The sequence below is a fragment of the Ailuropoda melanoleuca genome, chromosome 7 (genome assembly GCF_002007445.2).
Source record: "Ailuropoda melanoleuca isolate Jingjing chromosome 7, ASM200744v2, whole genome shotgun sequence".
NCBI lineage: Eukaryota > Metazoa > Chordata > Mammalia > Carnivora > Ursidae > Ailuropoda > Ailuropoda melanoleuca.
Genome location: NC_048224.1, coordinates 138888448 through 138909650, shown reverse-complemented (window position 1 = coordinate 138909650; position 21203 = coordinate 138888448). Strand labels below are relative to the sequence as shown.

The following is a 21203-nucleotide window of genomic DNA, read 5'->3' as shown; positions in this document are numbered from 1 at the left end:
GGACTTCCGGCTCCTGGGCCCTCGCGCGGTCGCCGGAAACCGAGCCTCAAAATCTGGCCTCGCCCCACCCACAGACTGGTCTCCATCAGTCATGTACGGTCTCTGATGATTGACAATCTCAATGCCCAACCCAGCAGGGCCCCAGCTCCGGGCCGCTGGAGTTCTGTCGGAAAGCCGGTTCCGGCATCGAGATGCGTCTTAGTGATTGAGTGTGTGGGTTCGTGTTTGGGGCTGGGGGCGTTATGGGAAGTGGGGCAGAACGCGGCCCAGGTGACAAGCACGGTACTCGGAAAGCAGGTGGAGGGCCTGGAACACCACCTTTGCGCAGTCCGATTCCGTCCTGTGCCGGATCGGCCCCCTGGACGCCAAGCTGGTCCAGCTGGGTGGCTCCCGCCGTGCTCCCCGCCCCAGTGAGCGGGGGCGCAGCCATTCCGGCTGCTCAAGTCAGAGACCTGGAGGGCATCCTCTTTTTCCGCCTTCCCCCTCCCGCATCCCTCCTCCTGAGGGCCGGCCTTTCAGAGGCTGCTTTCAGGCAAACAGGCTAGAGCCGGGGAGGGTAGAGGGCCCATGGCGACCCCCTGGCTGAACACAGCCGGGCCCGAGGCGGGGTTGGGGGGCGTGGGGGGGCAGTTCAGAACAACAGAAGCGTGTCGTCTCACGCTTCCGAAGGCCGCAAGTCTAAACTCGAGCTTCTGGCGGTGCCCGTCAGTCCTTGGCGTTCCTCGCCTTGCAGTTGTGTTCTGCAGTCTCTGTGTCCTCATGTGGTTCTTCCTGTGAGTCGGCTCCTGTGCTGGTATTTTCCTCTTGCAAGGACTCCAGTCACAGTGAATTAGGGCCCACTCTCATTATCTTATCCTAACTTGATCTTCTGCAAAGACCCTACTTTCAAATAAGGTTACACTGACAGGTACTGGGGGTTGGGACCTCAATATATCTTGGGGGATACCACTCACCCTTAACACCTAAATGCCCCCCCCACTTCCCTACAGCAACAGAGCATGTCCCTCCTCTTGAGGTAGTTTTGAATGTAGGTGGGGTTTGGTGGGGTGAGGTCCCGAGCCAACCAACAAGAAAGAATTCTTGAGACATCTTTGGTGCAAACTGGTGGTTTTATTAAAGCATGGGGTCAGGACCCGAGTGCAGAAAGTGCTGCTGACCTGGGGTTGTGAGGGGTGGCTCATTATATACTTGCGTGTTGGGGGAGGTAAGGAAATGGGAGGTTTTCAAAAGAACTTTGAGGGGTTCCTGGGTGGCTCAGCTGTTAAGCGTCTGCCTTCAGCTCAGGTCATGATCCCAGGATCCTGGGATCAAGCCCCACATTGGGCTCCCTGCTGGGTGGGAAGCCTGCTTCTCTTCTCCCACTCTCCTTGCTTGTGTTCCCTCTCTTGCTGTCTCTCTGTCAAATAAATAAATAAAATCTTAAAAGAAAAAAAAAAAGAACTTTGAGGGGTGTCTGCGTGGCTCAATTGGTTGGGCATCTGCCTTTGGCTCAGGTCATGATCCCAGGTCAGGGGATTGAGCCCCATGTCTAGATCCCACAAGGGAGCCTGCTTCTTCCTCTCCCTCTGCCCGCCTTCCCTTGCTTGTGCTCTCTCTCTGTCAAATAAATAAATAAAATATTTAAAAAAAAAAAAAAACTTTGGTAGCTAAAGAGGGCCTCCAAGATACTGGAGGCCTTGCCTTTGTCAAGTTAAGGTTGTTTTTCCCTTTAGCAAGGCGTTAACATTAAGACAGTTGGGAGCTTCCTTTCGGAAGTTAAGTTATTATTAAGAATGCTCTTTTTTTTTTTTTTAAAGATTTTATTTATTTATTTGACACAGAGAGCATAAGCAAGGGGAATGGCAGGCAGAGGGAGAGGGAGAGACAGGCTCTCCACTGAGCAGGGATCCCCAGGTAGGACTCGATCCCAGGACCCTGGGATCATGACCTGAGCCAAAGGCAGACCCCTCACCAACTGAGCCATCCAGGTGCCCCAAGAATGCTTCTTTCTTGTGAATCACTAAGACATTTGTAAACTGAGGGAGACTCCCGTCTTGCAGGACTGTAATCTCTATAAGTTAACCATTTATTTTCCTTCCCTTAGCTTCAGAGCAGCCACAAGTGCCTCAGGAATGTCACACATATCCCACCTGGGAGTCGGGGTGGGGGCTGAGGGGTTTGCGGGGTGTCAGTTTGTTCTTTGTCCTCAGCTTGCCTTCTGCTCCCTCATCACTCCTCCAGTGATTTCCCACGTTGGAGCAAAATCCACAGTTCCTTTCTTCCAAGGCCTTCTAGCCCCTATGTGATCCACGCACCTCCATCTCCTGCCACTGTCCTCCTTGCTTCCTCTCTCCCAGCTACACCAACTTTTTGTCCTTAGTCTGACCTGCCCAGCCTGTGCCTGCTGTCCCTTCTGCTGGACTACTCTTCCTCCTGAGACTGCGATGGCGCATGCACGCAGCATTTTATCAGTGCCAAGCCATTCCTGACCATTCTATGTAAAATCCATACCTTCTTTCCTGCTTCCTGCATTATTATTCTCCTTAGTACTTCTCACTACTTGACAGATTCACTCATTTATCCATTCATTGTCACGTTCACCATGACTATAGAAGTCAGCTCCAATGGAAAACCTTTATTTTGTTCCATACTGTATGCTCGGGGCATAAAATGTGGCCCATAGGAGGCACTCTCTTTTTCTCTTTATTGAGGCGTAATTTACATAACAATGAAGGTCGCGGATTTACAGTGAGTATACACTTCCGTTGAGTCTGAACAAACGTATGTAACCATGTAATCACTGATGTGGGAAACGAAGGCAAAAGGAAATATTAAATTTTCTTACTACTTACAGCCCATTGACAGGTCCTTGAAACAGAGCGACCTTCCTCTAGGAGCTCAGCTGCCTTGATGGGGACAGCTTTGCCAAGGGCCGAAGGTAATCTTAGCCGAACTCCCCAGGATCCTGTGAGCCTACTTTGAACATACAGAGATTCCTTTGGAAACTTCCTTTATCTCTACCCCTCAACATACGGGTCAGCAATCATCCTCCAAGCATATGGCCCCGATATGCCTCTGAAGGGTCTCAAGACTGCAGGTTTACTAACAGTAATAAATAGCCTTTTCCTAAAAAATAGCTGCCCCCTCGGGCGGGGTTCTGGAAGCCTTGCTTCCAAAATACCTTGGAGGCCTGTGCTGTCCCTAACCCCTCCCAACTTGAAAGTGTATAATCAGCCACCCTCCCAACCCCTGTGCAGCTCTTTCTGCCCACGGGTCCTGTCCCTGTGACTTTAATGAAACGGCCTTCCTGCGCCAAAGATGTCTCCAGAATTCTTTCTTGACCATTTGCTCCTGGACCCCAACATTTCCTACATCAATCACCACCACATTTGTGATTTAGAACACACCTATCAACACACCCCAGTCAGGCTCTTGTTGCTATCACAGATGTTATTTTCTTAATTTTAATTGTTCATTGCTCGTATACGGAAATACTATTGATTTGCATATATTGACATTGTATCCTTTGACCATGCCAAATTCACTCATTCTTAGTTCTAGCAGATACTTTGAGATTACTTGGGATCTTCTATATAAGCAGTGTCAGTTTGCCCATTTTTTGGGTGATATTAACTTTCATTAACTTTCTGGGTAGCCTCCAGATTGTTTATTACCAGTATGAACTCCTGAATTTTTATTTTACTCAGCAAAAATTTATGAATTTTTATTTTCCTCAGAATTTTAAATTTTTTAAATTTATTAACCACCAGGTTATTTGCTACCAATATGAACTCATGAATTTTTATTTTATTTCATTCATTTATTTTATTTACATCTTATTTATTATGTTACCCTTTTTTATACTTTAAATGCAAACATATTTAAATATTTACATTACAATGACTCATCTAGGGCCCCCGGCCTCAGAGCCATCTAATCCTTCCCATAGCATGCAGGATGAGTTCCTTCTCCTGTGGGGGGCAGGGCGGGGGAGGGGAGATCTGTGCAAACTTAGTCATGCAGATCAATTAACGGGAACCTTCCTTGCTCAGCTGCGGCCCTGTGGCGTTGGCACTCCCCCGGCCTGGAGGCCTGGAGGAAGTAAGAAGAGAGCGAGGGCTCACTGAACACGGGCCTGCTTCCCTGCATTGTTACGACTGGCCTTCCGAGGCCAAAAACCACAGGGAGGGGAAGGTGAGCAGCCTGAAATGCGGGCATGCACTCCATTTCCAAACCTCACCTTTAAATGCGGGCATGCACTTCCATTTCCAAACCTCACCTTTCCAAACCTCACCTCACCTTTGACCCCTCTCTCTGGCAACTTCCAGGGGTGACCCTTCCAACTGTCCTTCCCCGGCTCTTGGCCTGCAAGCTGCTGTCCTCATCAGCCAGGCTCAGAAATAGATGTAAGAAAGAACAATCGGAACCCAGATCTTCACTGTTTCAAAGGTGAAATAGCACATTGGATGATATTCCAGGAGACCTGTATTTTTTTTTTAATATTCACCCACAGAATCTGAAAAATCCTTAAAGCTGAAATAATCTGTAATTTTTTAGTAACCAGGAGGGGACCAGAATTAACATAACACTGACAAGGGATTTGCATCCCTATTAATTTAATTACCTCCGTGCAAGCAGCTGTTTAGCGCGTCCTTTCCCAACAGCGAGACCATCCTTCCTTTTGAGAAGTATCTGGTGTGACATCTTCCCTATTATTTTTAGCTTTGCAACGAAGAGGAATATGATTAAGGGGTATGGCCAGAAGGAGAAATAAAATTCATTTCCAGGATCAGCAAACCTTTAATTTCAGACTCAAGGAGAAACCAGTGAGGCTCAGGTACATTTGGTCGGGGGGGGGGCGCTTATTTGAAATGCGGAAGCAGAAAGGTACGTGTTGTTTCCATAAAAATTAAGTCGTCCGTTTTAAGTGATTGCTATGACTCAGCATCTTTCTTAAAAACACAAGTAAAACAATCAGTTGAAGTGTTGAGGCTGCTGTTGACCTTGGCCACGGCTGAGAACCCTTAGGGCCCCGGGCAGCGCCATCGGGAGGGTTGCCTTGGTGACCCCGAGAGGCCGCTGGCGAGTGCTGAACTTCACCCTACCGTTTCACCACGATCTCTTCTCGTAGGTCAGTTTGATGGGGCTGGTGAACAAAACCCTTCTCGAAATCTTGAGTGATTGAAGCGCGCTCGTGCTGTCTGATCTGCAGGTGGCCGTCTGCGGGGTAATCCTCATCGCCTTCTCTTACACAGAACTCCAGGGAGCATTTCTCCGTCCTTTCTCCCCGCGTTTAACAAAGGAAGGCACGCTGCACTGCACGTGAGATCCTCAAATCCCCCTTCCTGATCCCTGTTGAGGAGGTGAGGCTGAGAGGGAGTAAAACATCTATCTGTGTGATGAGGTCACGGAATACAGGTGAGGTTCAGTGGGGTGGGGTCCGGAGCCGGCGACCAAGAAAAAATGCTTGAGGCGTCTTTGGTGCAAAATTGGTGGTTTATTTAAGCACGGGGACAGGACCCGTGGGCAGAAAGAGCTGCTGCCCCGGGGTTGTGAGGGGTGGCTGATTATATACTATGGGGTTGGGGGAGGTAAGAGAAAAGGGAGGTTGCGATAATACTTTCATGTGTTAAAGAACACTCGCAGGATACTGGAGGCCTTGCCATTGTTTTCCCTCTAGCAAGACATTAACATGAAGATGGCTGGGAACTTCCTGGAGGCTGCAGATTATAAGGACATTTCATTGTATCCACATTCCCTTCCGGAAGCTAGGTTATTGGTAGAAATGCTTGGTTCTTGTCAACTGCTAAGACGTTGGGAAACTGAGGGAGACTTCAGTCTTGCAGGATTGTGGTACCTATAGGTTAACTATTTCTTTGTCCTTTAGGGCAGCCAGGAGTGCCTGAGGAATGTCACGTACACCCCCTGGTGGGGGGGGTTGCGGGGTGTCAGTTTCTGCTTTGTCCTCAGCTAGCCTTCTGTTCCCTCATCCTGTGGGCCTGTGGGAGCGCTTCGATATTAGGGATCGATAAGGGAAGCAATTGGCTCTTTTGACAGTGCTAATCTAACTTTAGAAGGCCCACATTTTTAGTAAAAACATCTTCTATATGGGGCGCCTGGGTGGCTCAGTCGGTGAAGCGTCTGCCTTCGGCTCAGGTCATGACCCCAGCATCCTGGGATCGAGCCCCACATCCAGCTCCCTGATCCACGGGGAGTGGGGAGTCTGCTTCTCCCTCTCCTCCCCTTGCTCCTGCTCTCTCTATCTCTGTCTCTCTTTCTCAAATGAATAAATAAAATTTAAAAATAATAATAAATAGTAAATGTTAACCAACTCCAACAGCCACCTGTGGCCGGCAGCTACCGCAGGGGATGGCAGAACTCTGGGATACTGAGAGCCTAAACAGATGGAAAATACCAGGTTCGCTTTGAGCACGAGGAGCCTTACATTGTCCCTGTTTAGTACCCTGTCCCCGGTACTGCAGGTCACACTTCGTTCTGGGACGGGGTGCCCTCTACTGTCTCCAGGATGACAGTTCTGAAATGTTCTCCATGGGGGCATCTTCAGGCGACAGTCCACTCTGCAAACCCTGCACATTAGCCCAGAACTAACTTGTCACCAGATGGGCCGTATTTAAGTGTGATGCTTCAGACTGGATTCAAGCAGAACAGGAACCCAGGAGACAATTACAGCTTTCTGTCTTGGCGGTGAGAGGAACACAAACCATTCTGGGTTCTGGATGCACCATTGTTTCTGCTAAGCCTTTTCTTCCTGGGGGGGTGATGTCCTCAGGCCTCGCTAGGAGCGGACGCCTAGCCTTCCCTTTTACACTCTGTGTTACGGTACAGATGGCCAGGACCCTGGAGACGCGCGGGTCTGAGGCAGAGGTGGGCAAAATGGCAGATGAGCTTAAGTTCCAGGAAGCGTGGACATCTGACAAAGGGTCTTACTTATTTATTTGTTTGTTTGTTTTAGAGTGGGGGTGGGGAGAGGAGCAGAGGAACAGGGACAAGCGGGCCCTGTGCTCCATCCATGACCCTGAGATCCTGACCCGAGCTGAAATCAAGAGTTGGAGGCTTAACCGGCTGAGCCCCCCAGGGGCCCCATCGAAAGAAGAATCTTGAGAGGATCCGAACCATTTTACAGGTCAGAATCATTTCTCACAATTGATTCAGGGGCGAGTAAAAATGGAAAGCGAGACAGAGACAGTGAAGTGTGGCTGGGTTCCGCTTAGGGGACATGCTGCTGTCAAATTCAAACCAGTATGTAACTTAGTCAACACTTTATTTGCGGAGAAAAATGATGCAAAGTTGGTAGAGGAAAACAACTGACTTACTTGGCAGGCCGTGTGAGTCACTAAGTAGAAATCAGCGCCAGAGATTTCTTGCCCTCCCTGCAGGGTCTGTGCTGAACGATTAGAGAACAAATCATAAGATGCAGTGATTCATGTGGGCTTAAATCACCAATGAGGGGCACCTCGGGGCTCGGTCAGTGGTGCATCTGCCTTCGGCTCAGGTCATGATCCTGGGGTCCTAGGATCGAGCCCCACGTTGGGCTCCCTGATCAGCGGGGAGTCTACTTTCTCCCTCTCCCTCTGCCGGCTCCCTGCTCATGCTCTCTCGCTCTCTCTCTCTTTAATAAAAAATTAAAATCTTAAAAAAAAAAATCACCAATGAATGCTGGTGTGGGAATGCTGGGGTTCAGTGCAAAGAGTCAAGAGAGAATTCTTGAGACATCTTTGGTGCAGAAAGGTGGTTTTATTAAAGCACGGGGACAGGACCCGTGGGCAGAAGAGCTGCTCTGGGGTTGGGAGGGTGGCTGATGATACACTTTCNGGGGGCTCGGTCAGTGGTGCATCTGCCTTCGGCTCAGGTCATGATCCTGGGGTCCTAGGATCGAGCCCCACGTTGGGCTCCCTGATCAGCGGGGAGTCTACTTTCTCCCTCTCCCTCTGCCGGCTCCCTGCTCATGCTCTCTCGCTCTCTCTCTCTTTAATAAAAAATTAAAATCTTAAAAAAAAAAATCACCAATGAATGCTGGTGTGGGAATGCTGGGGTTCAGTGCAAAGAGTCAAGAGAGAATTCTTGAGACATCTTTGGTGCAGAAAGGTGGTTTTATTAAAGCACGGGGACAGGACCCGTGGGCAGAAGAGCTGCTCTGGGGTTGGGAGGGTGGCTGATGATACACTTTCAAGTTGGGAGGGGTTAGGGACAGCACAAGCCTCCAAGGTATTTTGGAAGCAAGGTTTCCAGGACCCTGAGGGGGCCACTATTGTTAGAAAAGGCTGTTTAGTACCGGCTAGCAAACCCGCAGTCCTGAGACCCTTCAGATGTGTATCAGGGGCCATATGCTTGGAGGGTGATTGCTGACATATCTCCGGGGGTAAAGATAAGGAAGTTTCCAAAGGAATCACTGTATGGTAAAGCATGAGATCCCAGAGGAAGGTCACTCTATGTGTTTCAAGGGCCTGCCAGTGGGCTGTAAGTACTAAGGAAATTTAATATTTTCTTTTACCTTTGTTTCCCATATCAAATACTTTAGAGAAAAGCAGAGTATGACAACACGGGTTGCCTTCAACTCAAAAGGCCAAAGGACCAAATCCAATGTGGAAGCACGTAGAGCAAGAAGGATTTGTAGCTTGTTTCTGCAGAAACTGAGAGACATTGTAGGTGGGTCGCAGGCTTGGGGCCTGAGCTTCCAACCTGGGCCATCATGATACAGTTAACAGGTGTAGATTTAATTAGGTGTTCAGGACGCAGAATGAATGTATCAAGGGCTACTTAACTCATTTCCATGAATATGTATTGCTTCTACGCACGGGGCACCTGCAGTGCACGGGGGTGGGAACCGGATCAGATCTGCCGGCCCACACAGCACAGGCAGGGGGCCTGCTGGCTGGCTGTGGGAGCGCTGGGCCAGGCAGGAGAAAGACAGTGCCGGGAAACCACCGGAGAACCACCACCTCCGCCTCTCCGATCGGCATAGATGGGACCCTGCCCTCAAGTCGGGAAGGTTGGCTCTCACCCCGGGTCTGGAGGTTAACCCAGACTGATTGGACCTAAGCAGGACAGCTCATTCCATTTGCCGGATGATTTTGTAAGTGATGCAATCCTGGCCTCTGGGCTGTGAGGGAGGCTTCCGGGAATAGGTTCTTTGCTCTGCGAGAGATGCCAGCGGGTGGAGGCCGGCCTGCACACAATCTCTAGAGCTGGAGTGGCCGAGAAGCCTTGGGAGCTGAGGACATCTCGCCTGCGCCGAGCCTCCGTGCTGAGCAGGGCAGGGTCGAGAGATGGAGAGAACCCGAGTCCTTGGGGTGCAGCGTGAGCCGACGCCGGATGGCCCCGCGGGGTGAGAGAGGGTCCGGCTGGCCCCGGGCTCTTCAGGCTACATCACCCCCGCCACACTCTCGGCACTGTCCTGAGCCTTGTGCGTCTCCTGTTTGCTCTCCTCCTCAAAGCGATTTGTTTTCTTAAGCTTTTTATTTTGAGATGGTCGTGGATTCACATGTGGTTGGAAGAATAATGCAGAGAAATCCCATGTACTCTTTGCCAATTTCCCCCAGTGGTGACATGTTAGGAGCCCACAGCGCAACGTCACAACCAGAATAGTGACGCTGATAGAGTTGAATATAGGATATTCCCATCNGCCCTGCCAGAAGGTGCTCTGGACTCCTTTCAAGGAGTCGGTCGGTGGGATCCTTAGAGAACGTGTTCTGTGCGTTCTCTGAGCAGCCCGCCAGCTGGTGCTCACCCGTGTGACACCCCCCCGGCCCCGTGTGAGCATGCCGTGGGGAGGGCAAGCCGCCGCCAGACCCAGCAAGGTCCTCGCCTCGCTGGCCGACTCTAGGGCCCCTCTCCCCCACGTCGGGTTGATGAATACTGGCCTCGTATCTCTGTTCCATTTTATAATTGTTTATTGTGGATGACAGCTGGGTTTTCTGCAGTGTTAACATTATTCCCAAAAAACTATTATTTCTCTGTAAATGTTCTCTATATTTGGTACACACAAAATTTTATCATCTGCAGAGAATGACAGCTTTGTTTTCCTTTCTAGTTTCTAATCCTTCCTTCTGTGTGGGCCAGGACGCCCTAGTCACTGATGAGTCATGGGGATTAAAGTGCCCTTATCTTATCTTTCACCTTCATGTAAATGTTTTTAAAGTTAAAACGGGAAGTATGATGTTTGCTCCCGATCAACACCTTTTTTTTTTTTTAAGGATTTTATTTATTTGTTCGACAGAGATAGAGACAGCCAGCGAGGGGGGGAACACAAGCAGGGGGAGTGGGAGGGGAGGAAGCAGGCTCATAGCGGAGGAGCCTGATGTGGGGCTCGGTCCCGTAACGCCGGGATCACGCCCTGAGCCGAAGGCAGACGCTTAACCGCTGTGCCACCCAGGTGCCCCAGCGATTAACACCTTTTTATCAGTATAAGGAAAATCCCTTTTTTCCATGTTCTTTAAGATTTTTTTTTAAATCACGAATAATTATTGACTTATTAATTTTTCTGTATCTGTTAAAACTGCCACATTTGTTTTCCTTTAATCTGTTAACACCAGGGAGTAAATCATACATGTTCTGATTTACAACTTGTGGTTGATCCGGGGCTGAACTCCTTCGTCACGGTGCGTCACTATTTCTATACACTGTTGGATGTCCTTTACCGATCTTTTATTTACCAGGTCTTACACCTGTAGTCACAGGTGATGCTGGAGAGTCATACACGTCTTGGACTTCTGTAGTCTGCATTTTATTCCACGTTATACCAACCTCACAAACCGATGTCCCCTATTTTTCTACTTTTTGGTAGAGTCTGTATGAAATAGGGTTATCTGCCTTCCCAGGCCGCGCCTGGTATCATCCCACGAGGGGAAGCTTTTGACCACAGATTGTTTCTTCAATGGTTAATAGTTTATTTAGTTTCCATTTTTTTCTTCACTCAATTTTTGCAATTTTTATAGAAAATCATATGTTCTCAGGGCTCCTGGGTGGCTTGGTTGGTGAAGCGTCTGCCTTTAGCTCAGGTCATGATCCCAGGGTCCTGAGATCAAGTCCTGCATCAGGCTCTCTGCTCAGTGGGGAGTGTGCTTTTCCCTCTCGCTCTGCTTCTCCTGCTCATGCTCTCTCTCTCTCTCTCTCTCTCTCACTTTCTCTCTCAAATAAATAAAATCTTAAAAAAAACGAAAGTCATGGATTCATCTAAGTTTTCAAAATATTAAGATAAAACACATAGAGTATTTTTATTATTTTAAATTTTATCAGCAGCTTTACCACCTTTCTTCCTATACTTCTTTGTGAGTCTTTTTTAGTCATGCTAGAGCTTAATTTATTAATAATCTTTTTAAACTAGGTTTTGATTTTGTTCATTCTTTCTGTTGTTTCTTTGATTATATTTTTAAACAATTTTTGTTATTTTTATATTTCCTTTGCTTTATGTAAATGTACTTTGTTGTTCCTTTTTCAACTTTTAAAATAAAACTTTTTTTTTTAAAGATCAGTGGATTATGCCAATGTCAATATCCTGGTTGTATTGAAAGCAGGGGTTGATTGATTATTATTTTTCTTTTTTTAGTAAGCACTACACCCAGCGTGGGGCTGAGGCTCACGACCCTGAGATCAAGAGTTGCACCACTCTAACCGACTAAGCCAGCTGGGTGCCCCTAAAAATAAACTCTTGAAATCGAGCCATCGGAAGGTCTGAGTTTCCCTCCGGGTCTGGCCTCTGGGGCTTCTCACATGTGGAGCACGTTGACTGCTCGCTGACATTCGGTTTTGTGTAGCTGATCTCACTGCTTCCACCACCCTTCCTCTTTAATCCCAGAGTAACTCAGGACAAGTGTACAAACACTAGATTCTCTAACCTCCTTTTGTTGTTTATTCTCAACCTAACCATCTTCTGTCTGGAAGATGTGGTGTGAATGATTTCTGATCTTGGACGGTCATCGAGACCGGTATGCACATACATTTTTGTGAATCTTCCATTTCACATCTATTTAAGTGTCCTAAACCCCGTGAGAGGGGGAGAGCAGCCACTAACTTCATTTTCAGTTGAGGAAATTAAGCATTAAACATCCTAAGAGCCTTCCATGGTTACATCTTTATTAAGAGAGAACAAAAATTGAAACCCAAACTTGCTTCATTACCACTCCTCTCCACCGTTTACGGTAATCACCCCTAGGAGTAGCATGCAACAGGTTTCATTTTTACTTTGCATTCTTATGCAATATTTGATTTTTTTGTTTTGTTTTGTTTAAGCCAGCATGTGCTGGTTTTGCAATTTTATAGAAAACAATGAAAATGGGGCAGGGGTTAAGCAATCCCACTTCTGGGAATTTACCTTACGGGCTTATCCCACAGAATCAAAAAGAGACGTGCACAGGGAGGCTCATCCTAACAATGCCCCCAAGGGTGGGGACCCCCAAACAATGTGACCGGCTGTGAAGGGCCCATTCTGCCACACTCACACCCCAGCACCGCTTACGGTGGCATGGCCTCTAAGACTGCCTGCACACGTATTTACGAGCAGTCAGGAAATATCTGGAAAGATCTTTCCAGTACATGAAGTAACATCAGTTTATTTCTGGATAATGCAATCTAAAATGTCTTTTAGGGGGACCTGGGTGGCTCTGTCAGTGAAGCGTCTTCCTTCAGCTTCCTATCGGGTCGATCCCCGTGGCGGGCTCCCTGCTCAGCGGGGAGTCTCCTTGTCCCTCTCCTTCTGCCCCCTCCCCCTGCTGTGTTCTCTCTCACTTTCGTTCTCTCTCTCAAGTAAATAAACCAATAAAATCTTTAAAAATATGTAGTTTTTTTAATATTTGTTTCATCATGTTTTAAATAATGGTTGATGTCTGAGATCATACCGTGTATTTAAGCCAGTTTCAGAAATAAATAGAAGACAAGTGAAGGCATCACGCCTGCGTGGGACCACATTCTGAGGTACCGGGGGCTAGGACTTCAATATACCTTTTTTAGGGAACAATTTAATCCATAGCGGGTAGTTTAGCTCACATCCAATTCCTTGCTTCAGGAAGGGCAGGGATGAGAAGCTGACCCCCCAGTCCCTCTCCTTCCTTCCGCACACTGGCCCTGCTCTACACGCTCAGGGGTCAGTGTCTCTGATGTGGGCAGATCTAGACAATGGCTGCAGTCATCATGAACTCAAGCCCAGAGGTGACCCCACATACACAGCCTCCAAACACCCATCGGGGGAAAAGTGTGGTGTTGGAACCCTCACCGCAGGATTCCCTAAAAGAATCTTGGTGGAGGGGCGCCTGAGTGGCTCAGTTGGTTGAGCATCTGACTCTTGATTTTGGCTCCGGTCATGATCTCAGGGTCCTGAGATCGAGGCCCGTGTTGGGCTCTGTGCTGGACGTGCAGTCGGCTTGAGATTCTCTCTCTCCCTCTCCCTCAGCCCCTCCCTGCTGCCCCTCTCTCTCTCTCTCTCTCTGTGTCAAATCAATCAATCTTTATTTAAAAAAAGAAAAAGAACCTTGGTGGAATCCACATTTAAAGCTCTCAAAGGATTTGTGCTGAGGTTAGCCCAAGAAGGGTCCTCAGGACTCTGGAAGAGGATTCATCCTTCCCATAAACCTGGGCATGGGAAGCTACTACCCTCACTAGGAGGGGGACAAGAAGGTGGCCGTCACAGGGTTGCAGGAATCTTGGAGGCTGTCCACATCACTGCACATTAGAATCATCTGGGCGTAGGGTGGGCGCTTTTCTAAACTATTTCCACCTGGGTGAAGATGGAAGAGCTGCTCAACGCCTGAGCCTTTAGGGAGATGCAAATCCAACCCGGAGTGAGAGACCCCTACCTACCCACAAGAAGGACTGAAATTAAGAAGACCGCCATACCCAGGGTTGGCACGGATGGGAAGAAATCAGCACTCTTGCACCCTGCTCGTGGGAACGTGGGGCGAGACACACCCTCTGGAAAGCAGCCTGACAGTTTCTTCAAAAGTTACATGTATTCCTACCATATGACCCAAATATTTGGTTTCTAGGTATTTACCCAAGGGATATAAAAGGACGTGTCCACACTAAGACTTGTGCATGAACGGTCATGGCGGCTGGATTTGTTAACACCCAAAGGGTGGAAATGACCCAGATATCCAAAAGCGAGTGGGTAAATAAACCGTGGTACACCCCCGCAGCAGAGCGCTACGCAGCGAGAAAAAGAAGCCAGTCATGGGTCCGTACAACAGCATGAAGGACGCATGCCGAGTGCAAGACAGAAGGCAGACAAGATGCAGTGAACACACCGCATCATCCCATGTAGAGGAAATCCTGGAAACTGCACGCAGACCTACAGTGACAGAAGATCGGGGTTCCCTGGGGGCAGGGGAGCGGGAGGAGCAGATGGGACAGATGACAAAGGGGCACAAGGAGACTTTTGGGGTGATAGGTTCAGTATCTTGAGTGTGGTGACGGTCCCACCAGTGAACACATTTCTCAAACTTCTCCAGCTGAGCACTGTCAAAATGCACAGTGTGTGGCCTGTCCACTATACCTCAGTAAAGTTGGTAACAAGCAAACAAACAAGGACCTGCTGCCACGCCCCAGTCCCCAGAGAGTCTGACTCTGGTGGTCGGGGGACAACAGGGCTGGTAGTTTTACGCAGCTGGGTGTGATCACTGGCCCTTGCAATTCCTGGGGGATGTTGGTGGGCGAGAGACGAGGCGAAGGCCGAGCACTTTTAACTCCTGCGGCTGAGAGAAAATGCTCAAATCAGCCCAATGGACATCGTCTAGGAAAATAGTTAAATTTACCACGTTGTCGGTTGAACTACATGAAATTAACCATGTTTTGGTCATCAAAGCTCAGGTGCCTGCACATTCATATGGTTCAGCCTATATTTTCAATTGTTTCGCCTTCATCAAACAGTAGTTGTTCGGAACTGTCCTTTAAGGGCTGGACCAAGTCCCACTAATGACGCCACTAATGACGTCACCTCAGAATGTTAGAGCTGCAAGCTGGCCATTTGAGCACTCTTCATGAACCACGCTCCCCCCTCTCCCCCCAAAGCCAGTAAATGCTTGCATGGTGCAAGGAAATACAATTTCAATTAAAAGTAAACGCTTTGCGGGGGCGCCTGGGTGGCTCAGTTGGTGAAGCATCTGCCTTTAGCTCAGGTCATGGTCCCGCAGTCCTGGGATCGAGTCCCACCTCAGGATCCCTGCTCAGCGGGGAGTCTGCTTCTCCCTCTGCCTCTGTTTCTCCCCCTGCTCCTGCTCTCTCACACACTCTCTCTCTCAAATAAATAAATAAAATCTTTTTTAAAAAATAAAAGTAAACATGATGAATTTTAAGCTTTTCCTTTGGTCCTTTCCATAAACGTCCACCCCACTTTTCCAGATTCAAATTAAGTTTAACTTCAGATCTGCTTCTTCTCTTTTCAGGCGTAACGTGTATTTATGGTCGAAGATGTGAACATGGAGAAAAGTGCAAAGAAGACACAGCAAGCTGAGGGGGCCCCACTGTGCTCACAGCCCACGCCTGAAAACTTGGGATCAGCCCAGCCTTAGTACTTCCTGAAAATTAACTTTGGGTTTTAAACAGTTCTTCATGGCTTCAATAAATGATAGGGGACCCACGTTAATACTTACTCAGGTGGCTTGAAGTATGGGTTTGTTCTGTAATCATCCAAACCGATCTCTTGTGGACGTGTTTGTCAAGTGCTACAGTAAAAATAACTGGCTCTTCCAAGGAATAAACAGTGATTCGAATGCAGATCTGAGCGCCCTGCTGGCTCAGATGAGAGGAGGAGGAGAGCAGGTAAGTAGGGACGCCTGGGGATGGACAGGAAATCTGATGCGCAAATACCTAAAAATATTTCAGAGCCACAGTGTGGACGAGTTAGTGAACATAAATGATGAAAGTCTCAAACCGGAGGTCCAGCGGCACGGGGCCTAAAGCTGGCCAGTCCTGGGGGCTCCTCCCGGCTCTCGTGGGTTGCAGAGGGAGGGCACCACTGTCTTCAGATTCCTGTCTGTTCACGTTGCAAACAAAAGCTAAAGGGAGCATTTGGGAAATGAAAATACATTTATTCCCCTTGGGTTGTCTAAAAAAAATAAATTATCTTTGGTGTTCAGGCAGCTCTAAGAGAATCCCACACACTGGGGAGCTTACAAGCCACAGAGTTTATTTCCCATAAATTGGGAGTCCCGGGTCAGGTAAGGGTGCTCTCACTGGGTCTTCTCCTGGAGGAAGGGGCAAGGGATCTCCTGGAGTCTCCTTCCTAAGGGCACTAATCCCCTTTGTGAGGACTCTCCCCCATGACCCCATCTCCTCCCAGTGTCCCACCTCCTGATGCCCTCCGCGTGGGGGTTCGGGTCTCACCGCAGGCATTTGGAAGGACACAGACATTCAGGCCCCAGCAAGTATCTATCTTTCATCCGAACGATGAAGCCAAAATTGCACAACGAAGTGCAGGAATCTTGCCTCTTTGCTGCCAGGCACGCTGGGCTGTGGCCTCGCTGGGGACAGGGGGATCTTTTTCTGTACCATCTCAGGGAGCCCGGAACAATGCCCACGGGAGCTCAGCTCTGCGCTCCGGGCAGGCCCTGAGGAAGGATCCTTCTGCTCAAATTCCAAACAAGAGCTCTACTGGTCTTATAGGGACCCACCGGGCCCCACAGAGCTGGTGTGATGAGTGTTTGAACTGAAGACATTTGACATACAGTGGATGCAGACAGAAGCCTTTTCAGAGCTCCCTTCCTCTGAGGAAAGCAGAGCCTCACCCCCAGAGAGGAAGGAGCTGGGCTACTCACACCAGCATGAGAATCCCATCAACAAATATTACCACAATGGCCACACCTTCCATTCCCCCCTAAAAGCTCATTTGTCTCCCCCTAGCAGCCCTTTCTACGCCCCCCAGTAAACTGCTATACGAACCCCTATATCTCTCTGTTCGGGGACCGCTTCATCTGAGCATTCTCACATGTGTGTGAACAGACTGGTTCTCTTTCCTCCTGTTCATCTGTCTGTTGCTAAATTTTCAGGCCCCACCACTGAGTCTGCATTGGTAAAGGGAAAGTGTTTCCCCCAACAATACAAATTTCAGGGGGGGCATTCTGCAGTTGGCAACACACCCCACGCTGTACCCTGAAAACAGTGGTCTGCTTTCCCATCTCTGCCCACGTGTGGGATGATCTGATCGCCTCTGTGAGGTCCAAACCGCCCTGTGATGCAATTCGAGAAATTTACCAGAACCACGAAATCCTGAGATTAGACCCAGTGGTTGCTTAAGGGCACAAGTCACAGCACTAGAGTCCTGAGATAAGTGTCACAATCTTCTCCAGCAGCGTTATGTTCATTGTCGCTAATTTATTTTTTCAGACCTTCAGAATTCCAGAGTCTTTAAGAAGGCCTGTTTTGACAAGTCTAGTCTTGGCAGGATTGAGGCTTGATTCCAGAGGGGCCAAAGTTCCATTCCAAGGAAATCCAGCTAATATTGTACATACGGAGTTTCAGTGCACAGATAGAGACTTACAGGAGACTTAGAGAATATGTGGCAAGTTTATTTAAAAAGCAAACCCACACGATGAGGGTAGGGTCCTGGGGGGTGGGGGGTAAAGGGAAGCATGGTCCGGGAAGCCACAGACTCAAGAAGGAAGTGGGAAACAGGGTCAAATCCCACAAGTGGGTTGAAAGGCTGAAGTGACCGTGACGTTGATCCCAGGTGACATGGGGGAGAGCAGTTTCAGGGTGGTGGGGGGCAGGCTCCCTGGAGGAAGCGTCGCAGCTAGTGCCTTTGAACGTTCTGGAGAACGGAGGAGCATCAGCCGCCTGAGGGAGGAAGCCCCCTGCTCTTACACCTGCTCGGCATTGCTGAAAATTCCAGCTAAGAATCAATGAGTGATAGGAGAAGAAATGTACAAGATGAGAAGTGGAATCTTTCAAAGTGGCATGTCCATAAAAGACCAGGAAAAGTCATTCTTTTACAGAGAATGAAACGCCCCACCCACTGCCTCTCTCCTGGGTCAGACGCGCCGTCACATTCTGCGTCCAGGCGGGTGAGGTCGTGATGGACGAGGCGGCACAACGGAGGGAGGACTTGCTCACACGATGTTCAAAAACGTTAAAAATCCACTCAGTCGATGACTGAAAAAGCGAAAGCAATTAATTTAGAGTTCCTTGTTCTGTCTGCACAGGGAAGTCCACGGTTTCGCAAGAGGAAGCTGAGTTGTTGAAGAAAAACCGAACCCTAAGTGTTAGACTCGGGGAAAGATAAAGGAGGAATTGCGGGTGAAAGAATAAAAGAACCCAAAACCCAGAAAAACCCCAAACCCACAACTTTACAAAGCCTTCTTAGCAGGTCTAATAATTCTGATTGATCACCAAAGTCTGAGGGCAAGGTGTGCGGGCAGGACCCTTCTCTTAAGCCGGGTGTTGTGTGAGAGATTTCTCCGCAGAGACACGGGGGCCCAGGGTGGGGGGCAGGCCTGCGGGAGGAGCTTTGCTGAGGACCCCGTGCAAAAGAGGCAGCAAGGCAGATGGGGACTCCCCTGTCCTCTGAGCTCTGGGGGTCTCAGCCCCCTCACTCTGCAAAGAAGCTAGAGGGGCGTGGAAGGGGATTCCACAGTGGTCCGTGAGGCTCTGGGCCTGGTGGGGAGAGGCCAAGGAACCTGGGGAGATTAGCTCCGGGGGCTGCTGAAGGGGCCCCAAGCCTGAGCTGCTCAGAGTCACTGGAAGGCTGGGCCCCACCGGGAGTTCCTGACTGTAGACGTGTAGGGAGAGGGGCCAGAGAATTTGGGGTGCTGGCTGGCTTGGCTCAAGGAAAACCATCCCTGGGAGGGGGTTCTCAGAACTGAATAGGACTGCAGGGAATGGCCAGATCCTAAGGTCCCCAAGTCTTAGCGGAAAGCAGGTGAGGCGTCCTAGCTTAGGAAGGCCCCAGAGAAACCATGGGTCCAGAGAGGAAAGGGGCATCCCGCCGGGTCAGAGACAGAGGGGAGGTGGGAGGCCAGGGCGGTGGGGGGGAGGGGCCCGACGACCCACACCTCCACCCACAGGGAAGCAGAGCGAGGACTCGACTGCCCCAGGCTCCCACAGCAGCAGTGGCCGCTCGCCCTCCTTTCTTGTCCCCTGAAGCCCTTCGAAGTCCTCCCCGCAGACACACGTCCTCCACGACAAGGTCCCAGACCTGAGGGGACAGTGGAGCCTGTCATACAGAGGAAAGGAAGGTGTCCCATCTCTGCATCTCGATGCCTAGCCCAGGGAGGAATGCTGCCCTGAAAAGACGGGGCAGACCCGCCACGGTGTCTCCCGCGCACTGCAGCACCTGCCACTCCCGCCGAGCCCGGCCTGCGTGGATCTCTGAGCTCCAGCACTGTGGAGGGATAACGTCTGTTGTTGAAGCCGACCAGCAGCCCGAACAGACGAATACACCAGGGAAAATATGCCAACATCGCTGTCCCCCCAAGGAGGTTGCCGTCTGTTTGGGGGAAAGAAACATAAAGACCGGTGTCCATCACAGCACAGAGAAGGGTGTCTGAGAGATGCTTGAGGCAGGGTTAGGACAGAACCGATGGCCCACACTTTGGGGTCCACGTACGGAATCACCCAGCTTTGGATGGAGCTGAGCTAGGGATAGAAAGAATGGCTGCTTCGGAAGACACCAGCAAGGAGGGTGCTGGGGGGCTGATCCCGGACCAGCCATGTGGTTTGTGGGCAGGACTGGTCCTTACGTTGCTCAAGTGTGCCCCCCCACCTCCACCGCACTGCGTGGCCCCACGTAGTTTTTATTTTGGAAGGTTTTCTTTTTATCAGAAATCTACCATTTTTGGAGTTCGTATTGACTTTGTTTGCATTTCTGCAAAATTCCTGAAATTTATTTTGAGGTTTTTGGATAGTTTTTATGATAAACAGAAAATGAGCTGATGGAAGACATTGGTGTCAAATCGAGTGAAGATATATTTTGAAATCTAAGAAGAAGTGGCTGTTGCCGACTGTTGATCTCCAATAGCGGCCTGTACAGTAGTAGTGACGTCACTGCAGCTTTGGGAATTTTGTTTCACAGTCTTTTGTTTGTTTATTAATATATTTTTAAAGATTTTATTTATTTATTTGACAGAGAGAGAGACAGCCAGCGAGAGGGAACATAAGCAGGGGGAGTGGGAGAGGAAGAAGCAGGCTCCCAGTGGAGGAGCCTGACGTGGGGCTCGATCCCAGGACCCCGGGATCATGCCCTGAGCCAAAGGCAGATGCTTATCAACTGAGCCACCCAGGCGCCCCTGTTTCACAGCTTTTAAGCAGGGAAAGGAGTTTTCTAATGTTCTCACTTAGGTTGCCTCCCCACCCCCCAATCTGTGTGTAGATTTAGGCCGCACAATCTTTCTGCGAATGTGGTTTGCCCAGCAGCCCTGGAGAGGGTCCTGAGGTGCTGCCACCCCAGTCCCGGAAGGATGCGGTGCACACCTTCTGGCAGGTGCACCCGAGGCAGCATAGCTGGGAATCCCGCCCTGGGTCATCAGCTGACTCCAGAGAAGGGAAGTGGATGCAGGGAATTCTAAAGGGAAGGAAAGCAGAAACTCAGGGTAGAGGGGTTCTGAAACTGAAAAGCAAACCCGACTCGATAAACACCCGCAACTTCCTGCCCTAGCTGGGGCAGGGATGCTGTCCCCAAGGGCCTGAGTCATCTTACTGCGTGTTGGTGGTGCCGGCTGACGGAATGCTGGTCGAATTGGGGGCCCCCCAGAGGAGGGGATAAGGGAACTCACGCCTGCGGGGTTGTGTGGGGGTCGCTGGTCTGCAACGCCGAGAGAGGCAGCGTCATCTACAGTTGGTAGACGAGGAAACAGAGGGCAGCACCGTTAGGACACTCGATCAGAGTCATTCAGTTAAAACGTGGCCAACCTGTGTTCCAAACTCAGTTCTCTCGAGATCTTCCCATACACTCAGCTCACACCAGGCCTTCAGCAGGCGTGTGACAGGGGCACAATGGATATTGAAATGGCCAGAAATTATGCAGGAAAAGTTGGTAGATTTGGTTACATACAAACAAAAAACACTTGCACATTAAAAAAAAATCCCTGGGGCGCCTGGGTGGCCCTGCCAGCTGAGCGTCTGACTCTTGATTTCGGCTCAGGTCCTGATCTCAGGGTCGTGAGATCGAGACCCACCTGGGGCTCCTCACTGAGTGGGTAGTTTGCTTGGGATTCTCTCTCTCCCTCTCTTTCCGCCCCTCCCCACTGTGTGTGTGCGGGCACACTCTCTCTTTCTAGAAAACA

At 49.6% G+C, this 21203-nt stretch overlaps 2 long non-coding RNA genes across 18 annotated transcripts; one reads left to right on the top strand and one right to left on the bottom strand.

Moving 5' to 3' along the window:
- The first annotated feature begins 78 nt into the window (after positions 1 to 78).
- On the top strand, positions 79 to 15559 carry LOC105239906. 17 transcript variants are annotated; one of them, XR_002143782.2, is made up of 6 exons: positions 79 to 217; positions 2834 to 2917; positions 4032 to 4173; positions 4308 to 4816; positions 5192 to 7123; positions 8519 to 9615. It is a non-coding gene; the product is annotated as an uncharacterized LOC105239906 (long non-coding RNA). The 17 variants fall into 17 exon arrangements; XR_004626817.1 differs by having other exon boundaries at positions 89 to 773; XR_004626820.1 differs by having other exon boundaries at positions 96 to 213.
- A 1855-nt stretch (positions 15560 to 17414) lies between these two features.
- LOC117802963 lies at positions 17415 to 20924 on the bottom strand. The gene is made up of 3 exons (XR_004626447.1): positions 20694 to 20924; positions 19256 to 19408; positions 17415 to 18075 (listed from the first exon to the last, which is right to left on the bottom strand). It is a non-coding gene; the product is annotated as an uncharacterized LOC117802963 (long non-coding RNA).
- Between the last annotated feature and the right edge of the window lie 279 nt (positions 20925 to 21203).